The sequence below is a fragment of the Thermobia domestica genome, chromosome 1, assembly GCF_964235325.1.
Source record: "Thermobia domestica chromosome 1, izTheDome1.hap1.1, whole genome shotgun sequence".
Lineage (NCBI taxonomy): Eukaryota > Metazoa > Arthropoda > Insecta > Zygentoma > Lepismatidae > Thermobia > Thermobia domestica.
In genome coordinates this window covers 11,758,275-11,775,089 of record NC_137454.1, presented here as the reverse complement: position 1 = coordinate 11,775,089, position 16,815 = coordinate 11,758,275, and positions in this window count along the sequence as shown.

Sequence of the window (16,815 nt, the reverse complement as noted above, 5' to 3'; positions counted from 1 at the left end):
CTCTCTCTTGTATTGTATTAAGAGATTTTGGAAAGAGGATCATGTAATCCGTCAATTGAGCTTCATATCTTGAACTTCAATACATCACGTTCACATCATCATCCGTCTGTTTATACATTAACAGTACATCTGGAGCCAACCATTGCCTTGAGTATACAAAATTGGCAACCAGAACAGAAAAATAAATAATTTAGGAGATGAAAAATTATCTATGTTAACTTAAGAAAACGAGAAGTGAAGAACATGTGACCTAAGTAAACAAACAAAAAAATAAATAAATAAAATAAAAATAAACTGACGTATTCTCTACGAAATCAAACAACTTGTATAGCTGATAAATTATCTGTAGAAATTTAATTGAACTTTCACCTCAAGCAATGATCTGAGAGTTGAATATCAGTTTAAACACAAAAGTTCTCGTTTTCGGAAAAATTAGCAATTCTAAACTAATACATATGATGTTAAAAAGTTAAAATATACTCGTGTTACAGCTATATATTACACTTCCCCCGTATCGAAAACAACATTTTAAATGGTAAAATTTTTTGTTACTCTGCTTTTCTCATCTTGTTTCGAGGTCTGGGTATTTTTCTGTTCGTGAGAGGATTTTTTTAAAATTAAATTTTTATGTTAGATTGAAATTGAAATCTAACATAGACAAATTGAGAAACACTACTAGTAGCCATTCTACATTGTATATTTGTATAGAACCCAAATTATTATAATATAATTCAGGTGGATCATGGAATTTGTCCACTTGAACGTCAAGGAAAGCAAAATTCCAATGGGAGAGAAATAAACATGAGCAGAAAGAATACTCAATCCTGCCTGAAAGAAGTATGTTATGATAATAGAATTTCTTAAGAGTATAATTTCAGTCTATTCACATGCACAGTTGTAATCTCTCCTCCACTTTTAATCTGACAATTTACGAAATTTGTAGTAGTGAATGTATATTTTCCTACCAAATAATAATTACTTTCTTCGAACGACCATGACGTACAGATTGATTGAAAAGTAAAACTTCGTCACCAGGTTTAAAAAGAAATGCAATACTAGATTGATCACAATATTCTTTGTTCTTTTCCTTGGATATCTGTAATTGTAATTTGGTAAGTTGGTGAATTTCTTGCAGTTTCTGTTTAAACTCCTTGATACAGTCGTCATAGTTATACAGAGGTTCAAGGGGTTTCTTTTGGAGAACTCTTCGAATTTTAGTTTTGTTACCAAGCAGCAACTCATGGGGTTAAAAGTTGGTAATTGTGTGGGGTGTCTCATTATGTACAAAAAGAGGATAAGGAAAATAGGTATTCCAATCTCTCTGATTTTAAGATACAAAATGACGTAGGAATTCTTTTAGTAAATGGTTCTAGAGTATCGTTTGACTATGGATGGTAATTAGAAGCATTTATCTTTTTAATTTGCAAAATGTTACACACTCTTTTCATAATATCAAACATGAAATTACTCCCTTGATCTGTAAGAACTATCTGTTTAATACCGTATTTTAAAACTATATCTTCACAAAAGCACTGGCTACTATATCATTATCTTGGTGAAGTAGAGGGACTGCAACTGTATAGCTGAGCTGTAGTAAAGATATTGTATATCCTTCATAGAGAAAAGGAACATGTAGGAAGAAAGAAACCGAAATCTCAAATATTTGTGTTGCGATGTCATTATCGGCAAGTCAACAAGAGAAGAGAATAGTATGGAAAACCAGTTTGATACAGAAAGTCTTTAAGGTTATTATCCCTTTTAACACTTCGGGTTTTTGAAAGGACATTGTAGACTTTCAGTAAAGTAGATAATGCTTCAGTACTATTCGTCAGAAATTGTTGGCTCGCACGTCATTCTCTTGAGAATGAAACCAGCTTTCAGATGGTATAATGCCCATGACACCGTAATGTACGTGGAAAGGGAAATTAGGAGAAAATCGAGGGAAAAATCATTCCAAAGAATGCCTTCATGAAAATTTTGTTCCCCTTAAAATGGCCCTGGGCGAATGTACGAGGGCTATCCAGAAAGTAGATTACGTTTTGGAATAAAAAATCAACAAAGTATAGGAAACAAATTTTATTATATACAGATGAAAGCCACACACAAATACTACTTTTCGACATAGTCACCATTCAAATTAAGGCATTTATCGTAGCGATGTACGAGCTTGGAAATTCCTTCGTCGAAAAATTCGGCCGCCTGCGACTTCAACCACTTCGTTACCTCTTCTTGCAGCTGTTCGTCGTCATCAAAACGCTGCATAGCCAGCCACTTCTTCATTGCTGGGAATAGGTGGAAGTCGCTCGGTGCCAGGTCGGGACTGTACGGCGGATGAGGAAACAACTCCCACTGAAAAGATTCAAGAACTTCACGCGTGACATTTGCCGTGTGGGGCCGGGCGTTGTCGTGAATCAACAAGATCTTAGAGCTCAACATTCCTCTGCGCTTGTTTTGAATTGCTCTTCTGAGGTTTTGCAGAGTTTGGCAATACCTTTGAGCGTTTATTGTAGTGCCTCTTTCCAGGAAGTCCACCAAAATCACACCTTTTCTGTCCCAAAAAACAGTCGCCATCATCTTCCTTGCCGACATTGTTTGCATGCATTTCTTGGGTTTTTGGGGAGAACCTGTGTGCCCCCACTGCATTGATTGCAATTTCGTTTCACAGTTCACGTGTTTCACCCATGTTTCGTCACCAGTAACGATGCGATCGAGTAAAGAGTCACCATCCTTATTGTAGGCGTCCAAAAAGTGCAACGCTGCAGCCATTCGCTGATTTTTGTGGTCCTCTGTCAAGATTTTTGGAATCCATCTTGCACAAAACTTGTGGTAACCAAGCTTTTCGCTGATGATTTCGTGCAACAAACTTCGCGAAATTTGTGGAAAACTCAAAGAAAGTTCCGTTATTGTGAACTTTCGATTTTCACGGACTTTAACATCGACTTTTTCGACAAGTTCGGCAGTCACTTTGCTGGGTCCCCCACTTCGATCTTCATCGTGAACATTGGTTCGGCCATTTTTAAATCTTATGACCCACTGTCGCACTCCACCTTCAGTGATAATGTTGTCCCCATACACTTCACACAGCTGCCGATAGATTTCTATCGGTTTACAGTTTTTTGCTGTCAGAAACCTTATTACTGCACGCACCTCGCAGCTCGCGGGATTTTCAATTAACGCAGACATTTCAAACCGTCACAGTATTTTAACGGAGCACAGCACGAACCTCTCACTAGCACGGCTAGATGCCGACTGAGCTGCGCAACGCTCTGACCCCAAGATGGCCGCGCTAGCCCCGCCCCTAGCGGACACAGACGAAAACGTAATCTACTTTCTGGATAGCCCTCGTATGTGTTTGTAATATACCTAAAAAATGCGCGCGGGTATCATACATAATTTCACTAAGCACCAGTCCGATGTTGTTTCTAGTTATGAGGGGTAAAATATTTTCCGATCCTGTTGTAATGTACGAAATTGTAGAAATAAGATAGGATCTGAAATAAAAATTTCTGGACTGAGCAATGTTGATTCGATTTTCACGGTTGATGTATGAGTTTCTTCTGAATGAAACCAGCTTTTAAATGGTATAATGTTTATGGCCTCATAACGTAGGTAAAAGGGAAATTAGGGGAAAATCTGAAAAAATCCTTCCAAAAATTCCTTTATGGGAATTTTGAGCCTTCTAGAATGGTAACGGTTGAGTTTATGTGCTTATAATGCAAAATAAAAAATATGTGTGGACATTCTAAATATCTTCACTAAGCACCAGTCCGATATTGTTTCTACCTATGAAGAAAAAAATATTTCCCAATCCTGTTGAAGGGTACAAAATCGTAGAGTTAGGGATGCGCACGAGACAAGATTTGAGGCTGTCTCGTCTCGAAAATGTGCTGCAAAAATGATGTCTCGACTCGAAAAATGTATTCTTTTCTATTGAAAGAGTTGTGTCTCGACTCGAAATTTGTCAGGAAAATTCTGTCTCGACTCGTCTCGTGCGCATTCCTACGTAGAGTGAAAAGGAAATAAATGCTAAAGTCCACAAACGAGATATGACAAGTAAAGAATGCTTTGCCACTAGTCCACACAAGCAAGAAAACAACGTTCTAGTACGCACACAATCCTTCAGAACAATGATTTTGTTTCTTATCACAACTGCGATGTTTTCTGTCCAAGCAAAGTCTGTAGAGCGTAATGAGAGAAGGACGTGGAGGAGGGGAAAGGGGGATAAAACTCATGAAACTGCATCTATGAACTGAAACAATAATTTTCGACTACCAACTACAACCAACTGTCTTTGCCTCTGTCTGCAAAGGAAGTGTTATTAACAAAACTCTACCACGTGTAAATAATTTGATCATTTAACATCTGGCTTTTAAGTATGACGTCATCGCCTCAGAGAGGTAACCACGTGTCTAAACTGCGTTTATTTTTGTCAGCATTCCTTTAGACAATAGAATAGAAAAAAAGATTGGGTGAAGTATATAGGTAATGAAAACTGATAAAACTCATGATGTGACGGTTACGTTGTCAGTCTCCAAAGGGTTAAAAGGACAGGTTATTTTCTTTCTAATCTAACTCGAAAATCTTGATTTCGTAAAACAACCCAATCGTGATCGTAGTTTACGTGATCAGCAGTTGCATATATAACTTTGCGAGAAACTTCAGGAACCATCCTTTGATTATGTGCTGACAGGTTTAATGAAAAAAGTATTACATGTAAACTACAATTGGTAGTATTTTCTTAGAAATTGATATCACAATAAAGTGGATAAAAGTGTCATTGGCTGAAAAGGATTACAGCAGAGACAGTAAATTTATACTGTAATAACAGTAAGTAACTCTGACAAATATGTGCAATATTATAATATTTGTGCTACGAGGTAATCTGTTAGTTATATCAGTTCATTAGTTGCCTTATGTCGTAAAAGAAGGGTAGTTCGTTCTGAATTGTGAATCCTATACTTGAGAACATTTACTGAATTCACTCTAATGGACTTTTCCTAAACACGAAGAAGAAATAGAACTCTCTCGTGGGTAAGCGGTTAGCATTATGATGGGAATAAATTTATTAATTCTGTGCCGGGATTCGAACGCGATTGTCGTAATCCCACCATTCTGAGTTCGGTACACCATCCAAGTCAAAAAAAAAAAAAAAGAATTGATCACTACCTGTTCTTTGGAGTTACAAGAGTTCAAACTGAGCACATGAAAGGGAAGGGGGTCAGAAACCACTGGTAACTACCAAGTTCGATTCCTTATGTCTGGATAGGCTTGGGAAACATTATACCTGATATTTTGGACCTAAAACAAATACGCTACCAATAAGTGAACAAAGAACAATGATTACTACAATTGATATTCAATGGTTACCGAAAGGCGTATATCGAACCCATTCGGCTATTACCAAAACTAAATCAAATATTACCACTCTTCAAGAACACTATTAAATACGCAAATTCACACACACACATATGAATGCGTACTAAAAATTTTTATGATGAAAAAATATTGAAACAAGATTTTTTTTAAAAAAAAATCAATATTGTTTTCTTACGTGGAACATCCGTAAAGTGTTGCACGCCGATTTCAACGAAATTTTGCAGGTAGATACTAGACACAAAATAAAGTGACCCGTATTTTTTCGTTTCTGCGGAAAAACGGTTTGAAGGAGCCTAAGCCCCTCTCGAAGTATTTTCAAAAAAGCTTGAAATCTCCAAAAGAACATGAGTAATTTGCAGAAAAAGACGTATACACATACTAGATAGAAAATTAAGGAATACGGGTTTTTTCTTTTGTGTGAAAAAAACGTTGCAGGGGAACAGCGGTCCCCATTTAAATATCTCCAAAAATAATGACAAAGGCCAAATTCGACAAAAGGGTACGAAATTTTCCAAAAAGCTCTAAATCTCCAAAACCTCACAAACGATTTGCAGAAATTTCCAACATATATTTCACATACCCAACATATATTTCTGGGGCCCGTATATCTTTCTATTACGAGCCAATGTATATGTCCCACTCATGGAGAAACTACACGTAAAAGAAAGAGCTTCTGAAACGACATACGAATATCTTACATGTTAGTCTCACAGACAGGGAGCTATTAAAGTGTCATTTACTGAAGAAACAATGCGAGAGATATGTATTCTCCTGTGGATGACGACATAGAAGAGTGCGATGGCGGCAGAACCATACATGGTCAAGCAGACATCACGTTTGCATACAAACAAAAGGCAGTCAACTATTGGAGAAGTGGTATTAAAAGACCGCTATCCTTCCGATCCGTACAAGCAAAATTTAGAAAGGTAACCTCAAGGCAGCAGCTAGAACGCTGGGAAAAGCAAGTCATTGGTGGAGGAACACGGAAGGATAAGATATCAGAGGTATCTCAATACGTTCTTCGGCAATTCCAAGACGCTCGTGAGACACACTTTCCAGTACACGATGTTGATCTACTACGATGGGCTCTGCAGGCCAGCAATAGATTTTACCTTCCATAATTTAAGGCATCAAATACCTGGCTGTGGGAGTTTAAAACAACACACAAAATCGTATCGCGAAAGGTGACGAAATTTATATCTACGACACATACGTCTGAAGCTAAAAAGGACATATTGAGAACCATAAATGCCTTTATTTACAATGTAAAACACCATATTATCCAATTCGGCCCAGGTAATGTGTACAACTCCGATCAAAGTGGTTTCTAACTAGAAATGCATGGCGGTCGAACCTTGGCTGCTCAGGGAATGAAAAAAGTGGAAACAGTTGTCCGATCCGTGAATGCGAGAACACACAGTTATACAATACAACCGACCATTTCTGCCGATAGTTCTTTGCTAGCACCATTACTCATTGTTCTGAAGGAACCAACTGGTGAGTTCGGCCCTCACGTGCACAACACTGTGTTTCGCCCCCGTAACGTATAACTTGCCGCCTCAAAATCAGGAAAACTCACAAAGGAACTTTATCGTCGTTGGCTAGAGCACGTGTATTTTTCTACAACACAGCGTCAAAGAGTTCTTCTATTGGACGCTTGGAGTGGTCATTGTGAAAATACCCTACACTCCATTGAACCGGAAGAGAAAAACACTGTGCTACTTACAATACCTCAAGGTTTAACTTGGAAGCTGCAACCACTAGATGTGTACTTTTTTCGCTTGTGGAAGACATTTGTGCGCCGCTTTTCGGTCAGTTACAACAGTCTGATATTAATTTGCATCTACAGGATAACATAATCTAACTACAATCTCTGACACATAATCAATTCTCCTCTCCAAGATACAAAGATGTCATCAAATACGCGTGGTATCACATTGGCCATACAACAGACAAACCGGCACAATTTCAGACCCCAGCAGAGTTCTCCTTTTCCACGAATCACATCCCGATATGTGACATTTGTGAATAGGTTGCTGTGATTCGTTGTGGTTGGTGTAAGAGATCACTTTGTTTGAAGCATTTTCTTTGTGGAATATCATTATTGTGACACATTTGTTGCATAAGATATTGTGCTTAAAAAACTGTTGGTCTGTGTTACAAAGTGGTGGATAGTACTTGCAATATGTATTTCTTCATTGCACGTCTAACAAATGCCTTTATACTTTCATCCGAATTGTCTGTGATTATCTGTGGATTGTGAGCTTTGTTAACTATTTGGATGAATTTGGTCGGTATGTGACTCTCCTTGCAACAGCTTTTCCGCGGGAAATAGCAAATACGTATATTTTAATTGTACATCTAGTATGTACATAAGCCTTCTCTGCAAATTATTCCTGTCCTTTTGGAGATTTCGAGTTTTTTTTTTTTTTTTAATATTTCGGGAGGGACCGTTGTTCCTCCTGTAACCGTTTTTTCATACAAAAGAAAAATCCCTTGGGGGATGCGGTGGCTCAGTGGTAGAGCGTTCACCTCTGGTGCTAGGGGTCCCGGGTTCGATCCCAGTCCCCGCCAAGTGAACTTTGTGGTGGACAAACACCGTGTGCGTGGGTTTTCTCGGGGTTCTCCCGTTTCCTACCACTCTCTTCATTATACCATTTCATTCATTACTCATCATCACTGTCTCCTTTAGCCTAACCGGCATAACCGTGGGATGTAAAACTCAGATTTCATTTAATTCATTTCAAGAAAAATCCCTTATTCTTTAATTTTCTATCTAATATGTGTATACGCCTTTTTCTGCAAATTGCTCATGTTCTTTTGGAGATTAGGAGCTTTTTTGAAAATACTTCGGGAGGGGCTTAGGCCTCTTCAAACCGTTTTTCCGCAGAAACGAAAAAATACGTGTCACTTTATTTTGTGTCTAGTGTCTACCTGCAAAATTTCGTTGAAATCGGCTTGCAACACTTTATGGATGTTTCATGTTAGAGAAACAAAGGCTACATCTTACATGTTCAGAATTTAAAAGATTTGGCCCCGAGTATTTGAAGCACGAAAGAATTTCGACACGACAGAATCTTTCGAGGAAAGATGCGAGTTATGAGGAAAGTTTACTTCCTAGGTTTAGGCATGAGCACAGTTTATTACTTAGCTATTTTCACTTTCTTTCGCACTATTAATAATAACTACTTACTTCGTTACTAACGTAATTTCTGATGTGTATAATGGTGCAAATGAAATGGTGAACTGTTTTCTAAGTTTCTTCAGTATGTGTTTTGATCAGCCATTTAATAAAACCTAAATTTTTGCAGCATTTATATCCTGAGCATACCGAATCTACATAGAAATTCGGTTATTATAACTGGTTAAATAAACGCTTGTTGGTCCCTTTCTTTTCGAATATGAGCTTTCTCGTGGCTGATGGGTTATCGTACGCACATTTGGCGTGGGAGACCCGGGTTCGATTATTGGCGGGAGCTCATGTAGTTCAGATTCCACGTTAAGCTGTAAGTCCACGTCTCACATGGCCTCGCTGCTGAAAGGAACGCTAAAATCAAATCGAATCAAATTCTTTGGAAAAGTGAGGTGGTTAAGCATACATTTAAAAAAATGAGGGAAGTGAAAATATTAGTAATACAATATATATTAAACACTGATTACAAAAATTGAATCTAGTTCTTACGTTTAGCCTTGTGCATAGGTGGTTTGGGATGACAGGGAGTGTAATCACATTCACCTAAGCGGGAGCTAAACTTGGAAACAGGGGCGTCATTTAGGGGGGCAGGGAGGGGCATTTACCCCCACCTGAGTTTGAGGTTTATATAGATTTTATCAATAGAATAGTAGTAAGTCAGTGAAAAACGCGAAATTTTACTTATATCAAGGGGTCTTGCCACCCCCCAAGCTAAATCTGAAATAACGCTACTGTTTGGAAACGTTGAGAATCACTAGTCTTCCTCACCAAAAAGTAGAAAATGAACAGAAAGAGTCATTAAGTGAGAAATGTTCAAAATTTATATAAATATACGCTACTAAAATTATAATAGGGAATGCTGTTATAAGAATACTACTTCCTTTCAGTGATTGTGTATTATTAACTTAATGTGCATAAGAGTCGCTTTAACATAATGAAATATCAGTATTATTCATACACTTTAAAAATCCACTTTCTCTTCCTGGCAAATGGTATAATTGCTGTGATTATTTTTGCTTAACCCTTCGAACAGGGAATTAAATATCCATCAGCCGCTGCGAGAGACGGTAATTTTAAATCACCAAAACAACAATGTATGCATAATGTCACAAAATTAAACACATTTTAAAAATTATTTGCTATTTGGCCAATTACAATAAAAACTTCAAGATGTGTAAACGAAAGTTCACACTACACAGAAATGTATAAATAATGATATTTGTACTGTAATAACAACAATACTATTAAAAATAAAAACTTACATGTTGCGCTTAAAAAGTACTTCTGTCTTTATTTGGTACAATTTGGAAAACCAACAGATGGCAGCACATTGCAGTCTAGTCTTGAGTGTCATTCATATTCATTTATGTTGGAAAACAGCAGATGGCAGAACATGTATCATTCGTTACTATACACGGGACGTGTACGTCGAACTGGCTCTAGAGGCACTATGAAGGTCTTTACACATGTATCCTCGTCGCCAAAAGTGCCTTTACATCGCCGTGACGGATATGTGACAGCGCAGTACTCTAAAGAAGGGATGGTTGCATAAGAATTTGTGATTAATTTTGAAGAGTTTTTATTTTGACTAGGAAAATAACGTAGGTATAGGGAGTAAAGGCACAGATTTGAAGCATCAGTGCACTGTCATCTCTGAAAAGATTAGTATTATTGCCTTATACGTTAAGTTAAACACCACAACATCTGTCACTGATAGCGTAAATCATCTTACTTTTTAAAATTGCCTCTGTAGCCTATTTGTCCATACATTAATCTCCAGACATGATGTATAGAGAGGAGAAAGAAAGAGATACAACATCTGTAAGATTTATGTAATTCACTAAGAGACTATAGGAAACGACTAAGCTAATTACTGCTACTAGCGCTTTTTAATCTTCAGGGATTTACTATGACATGTTCGCAAGACATTATTCTAAGTCCTAAATCTGTGCGTGAATTATTTCATTCGCCTCACTGTAATTATTTTAGAATGGAAACTGATTACGCTGAACGTGAAAATGTTTCTCGTAAAGCAAGGGCCGTAATAAATGTAAATAAGGTTCTCATTATTATAGAAAACACATAAGTATTTATTCCGTGTATAGAACAATATAATACAGTAACTAAGCAACATCATAATCACTAACAGGATTTTTTCCAACGGGGGGAGGGGAAGTCCGATATAGAATTTTTCGTTTTATTCCCTATATATATTAACAGTCATAACATTTATCATTGATAGCGTAAATCGTCTTTCGCCACTGTAGCCTATTAGTCAGAACATTCATCTCCAGACATGATGTCGAGAGAATAGAAAGAAATAGATATGAACAGTGGTGTAACTAATTTTACTGCGCCCTGGATCGATCGATCATCGATTTACTCATACTCCCCCAGGCCCCCTGCCACAGGTATTTCAGCTGCTGCGTTATATATATGGTTCCATGTCAGAAGGGCCAAACAAAAGGGCAAAGACAGGAAGATCCGAGTCAAAAGGGCCCTGCGTCAAATGGGCACGGGTCGAGAGGGGCCCCGCTACAAAAGAGCCCGAGTCAAAAGATCTCCGCAACAAAAGGGCACGAGTCAAAAGGCCCTGCGTCAAACGGGCTCGGGTCAAAAGGGCCCGAATCAAAATGCCCTCATAAAAAGGACCCGGGTCGAAAGGTCTCCGCAACAAAAGGGCCCGAGTCAAAAGGCCCCGAATCCAAACGACCCTCATAAAAAAGCCCGAGTCAAAAGGGACTCCGCTACAAAAGAGCCAGAGTCAAACGACCCTGCGTCAAAAGGGACCGAGTCAAAAGTGGCCGAATCGAAACGACCCTCATACAAAGAGCCATAGTCGAAAGGAGCCCACGAGAAAAGGATCCGAGTCAAAGGGCCCTGCGTCAAACAAGCCCGGGTCAAAAGGGGCTCTGCTACAAAAGGGTCCGAGTGAAAACGACCCCGAGTCAAAAAGTCTCCCGACACGAAAACGACCCCGACACCAAAAGGGCCCGAGTCAAAAAGTCTCCACAACATAAGTCCCGAGCCAAAAGGGCCCAAATTAAAACGCCCTTCATAAAAAGGAGCAGAGTCAAAGGGGGCCCGCTACGAAAGGGCCCGATTCAAACGGCCGTAAGTCAAAAGGTCGCGGATTAAAAAGGCCCTAGCCAAAAGGGGCCAAATCAAAACGCACCTCATAAAAAGAGCCCGGGTCAAAAGGGTTCCACGACAAAGTTACCTGAGTCAAAAGACCCTGCGTCAAACGGACCCGGGTCAAAAAAAGCCGGAGTCAAACGGCCCCGCGTCTAAAGGGCCCATATCGAAAGGTCTCCTCAACAAAAGGGCCCGAGCCAGAAGGCCCGAATCAAAACGCCCCTCATCAAAATGGCCATAGTCAAAAGAGTCTCACGACAAAAGACCCGAGTCAAAAGGACCTGCATTAAACGCGCCTGGGTCGTATTGGGCCCCGCTACAAAAGGGCCCGAGTGAAATCGGCCCCACATCAAAACGGACCTGTTCAAAAGGTCTCCACAACAAAAGGGCCCGAATCATAACGCCCTCATAAAAAGGAGCCGAGTCCAAAGGGGTCCCCCTACTAAAGTGCCCGAGTCAAACGGTCGTGCGTGAAAAGGGTGCTGGTTTAAAGGGCTGGAGTCAAAAGGGGCCGAATCAAAACGCCCCTCATAAAAATAACCCAAGTCAAAAGTGTTCCACGACAAACGGACCCGAGTCAAAAGGCCCTGCGTCAAACGGACCCGGGTCAAATAAAGCCGGAGTCAAACGGGCCCGCGTCAAAAGGGCTCGGGTCGAAATATTTCCTCAACAAACGGGCTCGAGACAGAAGGCCCGAATCAAAACGCCCCTCATCAAAAGGGCCCGGGTCGGAAGGTCTCCGCAACAATAGGGCCCGAGAATCGTTTGTTAACACAACGCAAAAATTTGAGATTTAGATAGTGATAATAAACATAACAATTATAATGATGTCTGCAGAATTTTTGTGTAGACTGGTACGGAATGACAACCAACGTCAGTAACAGAAGCGACTCTTGAGGGAAGTGACATTGGTAAAAATTAACATTTTACGAACGCAATCCACAAGAAGTTAACTGCACAAATGTATGATGGAATTTCATTTACGGTAGAAAACATTAAAGGTCTCAAAACAAAAGATCAAAGAAAACTAGTGATGAGCGCAAGAGTCTTGGTCTTGCAGTATTTGCAAGAGTCTTGCATGCAAGACCAAGACCAAGACCAAGACCAGGAATCCCGATGCAAGACCAAGACCAAGACCAAGACCAAGGGGTGCAAGACCAAGACCAAGACCAAGACCACACCTGCAAGACCAAGACTCTTGTGCAAGAGTCTTGCACAAGTACCGGTTCGGTGGTAGAGCAGTCACATGTGGTTATACGGGTCCCTGGTTGGATTCTAGCATGCGCCATGGAAACTTTTTAGTGGGCAAACACCGTGTGCGTGGGTTTTCTCGGTAGAGACCTGCATGGGCCGGGCCTTGCCCGAGGCCCGAAGCCCGGCCCTGCCCGCGGGCCGGGCTTGGGCGGGCCGATTCTATTATTTCTTTGGGTCGGGCCGGGCTTGGCGGTCCGACACTGATTTCTTTTCAGGTCGGGCCGGGCTGGGGCCGATTAATTGCAATTCTTTAATAATTATTGACATTCGTTAAACGATAATTAGAATAAAGGCAAACGTTGAAGTGTGCCCGTGAAAAATGTTACAAAATGAAACTTCGAAAATTTATCGGGCCCGGGCCGGGCTTGGGCCAAGAATTTTAAAAACTTATCGGGCCGGGCCGGGCTCGGGCCGAAAATCTCCAAAACGTTTCGGGTCCGGGCTGGGCCGGGCCTACGTACATTCGGGCTGGATTGGGCTCGGGTCGAAAACTTCGGTCCGTGCAGGTCTCTATTTCTCGGTGTTTTGATGTTCCCTCCTACTTTCTTCAATCCACTATTTCATTCATTTCTCATGAATACCGTCTCCCTTAGCCCCGATGCATAATCGTGGGACGTTAAACTAGATATTTCGTTTCGTTTCAAAACATATTAGTGGTGTTTTTCTTCCAAAACTAAAGTGAAATGTAGTATTGAAGATTGGTAATACCGTACACCATAGGTGTCGACTACATGGGTATGGCCTTGGCTCCCAGACTCAAGCATCCGTTGGGAATTTTTAATGTGTGCTCATAAAATTAATATCGAAATAACATTTTCATGACATTGAAAAAACTTAATACATGTGACCGCAAGTTTGATTTCATGGGCGGATGCTTATACGTTGAACAATTGTTTATCAATATAACTTTTATCATCCTTAGGTATACGACACATCGAGGATTGAGCGATATAACATTATCCTACAACAATAAATCTATGTTATAAAATTGAAAGTGACTATTTTTGTGACTCCTAATCTCTTGAACCACCCAACCGATCTCGATCAAATTTTCAACATAGATGGAGTTTGTAGATGGAGTTTGAGCCTGGGAGTGTTTTCATCATTTTACTTTGACGGTAAGCTTAGGAGAGGGGAGAAGGGGGTTATAGAATAATAAATAAAACTTAATAACTTCAACCAAACGAGTAATCTCGATCAAATTTTTAACATAGATGAGGTTCAAGCCTGGAATGTTATATGTCAGTTCACTTTGATGGTAGAACCTAGGGGGAGGAGAGCGAAAGGGGATATATATATAAAACTTAATAACTCTTGAACCACCTGACCGAACTCGATCTTATTTTCAGATAGATGAGGATCGGGCCTGAGATGGTTTCTGTCATATCACATTGATCTTGAAGTTTAGGGGAGAGGAAGAGGAAAGATATTTAAAAATGATGGAAAATGACTGACATTGAAATGGAATCTATAGTTTTGGGGACCGCTAAGGTAAACAATGATACTTCCGGTGCTGTTTAAATCGAAATTCAGCCCCGTAGCTTGGCGGAGGGGAGGGGAGATATATAAAAATGATCGAAAATGGCGAATATTAGTGTCGAATCCATAGTTTTCGAGGTCGCTGAGTTGAATACTGAGACTTCCTATACCATTTACGACCAAATTCAGCCTCGTAATTTGGGGAAGAGGGAGATGCATAATAATGATTAAAAATGACCAAATATTAGTGCCGAATCCATAGTTTTCGTGGTCTCTGACACGAACAATGACACTTGTGATGCCATTTAAATCCAAATTCAGCCCGGCAACTTGGGGAGGAGGAAGAGAGGGAAACATAAAAATAATCGAAGATGACCGATATTAGAGAGCGCTTTACTAATAGTAAAAAAGTGATTGACTAACGAAATATATATATATATATATATATATATATATATATATATATATATATATATATATATATATATTATTATTATTATTATTATTATTATTATTATTATTATTATTTTAGTTTAACCCAACAAAGTAGATACTTGATGCTAGTAATCCATATCCACAAGTGAGACTTCAAATAACCTACACAAAAGATATAGACAGTTGAGTCGTTTTCAGTTTTCCCTCAAATTATTCTAAAATATTAAGAGGTTTGATTATAATAATTATTATTTTAATTTTCTTTCCCTCTTTTTTTGGTCAATATTGCTAAACATATCATCATCATAATAGCTATTATGCTATTATTGGCAGGTTATTTGCTTCAACAGACAAGGTTTGATGTTGGGTGGTCCTCAGCTAGTCTCTTCGTCTTGACGTGGCAATTTTCTGTTTCAATACCTTCCTTCAACTAGTCTGCTTCGCTCCCTCCCTCTTTTTCCTTCCACAATATATTCTAGCACGTCCCTCGTAGTACAGTTCCTCGTCAGCCAATATCCTAAAGAGTTCCCTTTACCCCTCTTAACAATATCTAAAAATCTTTTTTTCTCCTACTGCTAATATTTCTAACACCTCATTCGTTTTCGTTCAACTCGGCTAATTCTCTCCTTTTTTCTCCATGCCCATGTTTCGAAAGTCTGCAATTTTTTCATCGCTTTTGCGTAATGTGAATGTCTCTGCCCCATAGAGTACATATTGGAATCAGTAAAACAAAGATTCAATATTTAATTGGAAGTTTGTTTAATACAAGAATTAGCTAATCGTGGTTGGAAAGAAAAATCTGACGCCTTTAGAGTGTAAAAATAATTTTGCAATTCATGGTATTTCAATAATCTGTGCCTCTAATTTTCTTTCATGCGCCTCAGGGGTAGCCTCCTCAGTTTGGGAACCAGTGGAGTGTTGGATCTGTTAAAAAAATATATAAACAGATTACGAAACTTTGTGATTTAGGCATATCTTATAAGTAGTGAAGCATGGGCACCCATTAAAAAGAATAAAGGTCATAACCTATGTTGTACGCTATCATACTTACACGACGTTAAATTATATTACATTTAGAAACATACATTGTATTTCCGTTACTACTGGTGCTTTGTAGAGTTTATTATCCCTATATCCATAGTAAAATTTACCTATGAAAAGCTTGAGATTTCTTAAATGCAAGACTTGCAAGACTCTTGCATGCAAGACCAAGACCAAGGCTCGATGTGCAAGACCAAGACCAAGACCCTGCATTTGCTCATCACTAAACAAAACACATCAATCACTTTTTGTTCATTGTTATGCATATTGTGATTATTATTATTATTATTATTATTATTATTATTATTATTATTATTATTATATTACTTTTATTATTATTACCATTTTTATTAATAATAATATGCAAGGTCAGTGGTAGCCCATGCCTTCAAACCAGTATACGCCACTGTTTGAAACTATGAACTCTACATTAACATAGGTCGTCTTTCGATCATTTTATGTTCGAAGGTGTGCACGGGTATCTTACCCCTTCCCCCAAAGCATGAAAAGCAAACAATATTTTCGCGAACACAGCTAGGGGCAGAGAGAGAGAGAGAGACACAGAACACACACAGCTCGCTGTGTAGCTGCAAGAGACCTATGGGTAACTATAGTTGCCCTCTTGTTACAAGGCGTTGAGTCTAAGTAGTAGGTATCAAAGTCAGTTCCTGCAGTTGAACACGAAGTTGACTGTTAGAAAACAGAAGCATATATAGTCTCTTCTGTTTACTTTTCACGAATATTTTTCACCTTCATGTGTACAGGTCACGTCTGGCGTACATTTAAAAGGCATGCTGTGTCAAGTATATATTCCCAAAAAGATATGAGTACTCAAAAGGCAAAAGAATGTAGCTACTTTTGTTTTCCTTTTTCTATTAGCCAGTGGAAGCGTTGTTTCAACA